Here is a 2,121-nt window from a genome sequence, read left to right on the forward strand (position 1 = left end):
CTACACCTCTTTTTCTTCACTCTCCTCTTGTACAGTTGGAGTCTGTGTGTTTTCTTGAATGTTTGAGACAGCTTCACCTCGAACTTTGAATTTATCAGCAGTTGCTAGTTGTGCTTGTTGAGATAAGTCCTCAATCTTGGCTTCCCCAAAAACTATGTAGGTATCTGAAGCTGGGCTCTTGTAGACATCTGGTTTTGTGATGACAAACAGGGTATTCTTAGATTTCCGGATAGTGACTCTTGTAACCCCTGTAACCTGTTGAAGACCCAGTTTGGACATAGCCTTTCGTGCCTTTTCACTCCGGCTCTGTTTTGCTCTACTGACTAGTTCTTCATTGATTTCAGCTACTGCTGCCAGCTGGGCTTGTTGTGTGGTTGCTTGTGTGGAATCCTGTTCCTCAAGCTCTGGTTCTGATTCATCACTGTCAGATTCTGTTCCAGACCTTGTCTCAGCCTGAGGCTGTGGCAACTCCTGCTCTGTAGCAGGGATGGTTTCTGTGGCTTCACCAGGCATTTCTGAAGGGAATAAAAGGAGGCCTGAATTGACTGGGATCCATTCTGCTACCCAACCCAGAGTCAAATATTCTTTAAAAACTCTGTGAAGGGTGTGCAGGGAACGTGGAACCAAAATCTCATGGAGGGTTTCTGTCATTTATTTTCTAAAGCTGTGACTAGTGCAGGACATGATATGGAGGAAGTTTCCAGAAAGTGTGCCCTGCAAAGGGCATAGCTGGTGGGTGAGTGTAGGGCAAAGTGGATCCATTTGCAGGATTGCACAGGTTCATGATGGCCAGAGCAGCAAGTGGTGGGCATGGGGTGGGGTGAGAAGTCTATCCACAGGCAACAGCGAGAAAGTATTTATGACTTTCCCACTGAGGACTAAAAACAAAAGGATCTTAGTCCCACTGGTACCTTTAGAACATTATTTTACATTTATTTATTTATTTTTAAATATTTCATTTATTTATTCATGAGAGACACACAGAGAAAGAGAGAGGCAGAGACATAGGCAGAGGGAGAAGCAGGCTCCCCATGGGGAGCCCCTTGCGAAACTTGATCCTGGGACCTGGGGATCATGACCTGAGCCAAAGGCAGATGCATACACACACACACAAAAAAACCAACAACAACAAAAAAACCAACAACAAAAAAACAAAGGCAGATGCCCAACCACTGAGCAACCCAGTGCCCTTATTTTACATTTAAAAACATATTTACTTATTTATTAATACTTTGAAATAATTTAAAAGTCAAAAGTATCAATGCATTTCTAGTTAAATGCTTCCTGTCCTTCAGCAGATGAATGGGCAAACAAATCATGGTCCGTCTACTCAGGGGAATATTACACAGTAATAAAAAGGAACTCACAATGTGTTTACATGCAAAAACATGGATGAATTTCAAATGCATTGTACTAAATGAAAGAAGCTAGGCTTAGAGACTATTCACAGTCTGCTTCTATTTATATAATGTTCTGAGAAAAGTAAGTCTTGTAGGGATAGGAGCACAGATCAGTGGCTTCCAGGGTTTGAAATTATGGGAGGGTTTGATCACAAAGGGGCAGCACAAAGGGGTTTCTTGGAGGGCAGTGGAACCGTTCTGTATTTATTTATTTATTTATTTATTTATTTATTTTTTCCGTTCTGTATTTAGATTGTAGTGTTGGTTACATGACTGTGCATTTGCTGAAGCTGATACGACCATATGCCAAAAAGAGTGATTTTCCTGTCGCAGTAATCCAGGTAAGAGATGATGGCTTTAGGCAAATTCTAACAGGTGGTTGGAATCTAGTCACAAAACTTCGGGATGTTTTCATGAATTGGACGGAGAGTATGAAAGAGAGGGAGGACTCATGGGTTGAGCTGCGGTTTGCTGCCCAAGCAACTGGGAGGATGTAGTTCTCATTAACTGAGATAGGGCTGCTGGTGGGGTAGGAGAGGGGAGGATAAGACATTCCATTCCCTACATTCAGTTTGAGGTACCTGGTAGGCATTCAAGTTGCATATATAAGCTGCAGTTAGGAAATGTTCATTTGAGAGCTGATGGCTCCTAAAGCCATGACTCAAGGGAGATCACCAGGAAGTGAGTGTAGAGAGAGGAAATAAGAGGACTGAACTATGGG

General features: G+C 42.5%; 1 pseudogene; it reads right to left on the minus strand.

The window, feature by feature from the left end:
* Positions 1-528, minus strand: LOC112925940 (nascent polypeptide-associated complex subunit alpha pseudogene; annotated as a pseudogene).
* Between the last annotated feature and the right edge of the window lie 1,593 nt (positions 529-2,121).

Source organism: Vulpes vulpes, chromosome 9 (assembly GCF_048418805.1).
Source record: "Vulpes vulpes isolate BD-2025 chromosome 9, VulVul3, whole genome shotgun sequence".
Taxonomy (NCBI): Eukaryota; Metazoa; Chordata; class Mammalia; order Carnivora; family Canidae; genus Vulpes; species Vulpes vulpes.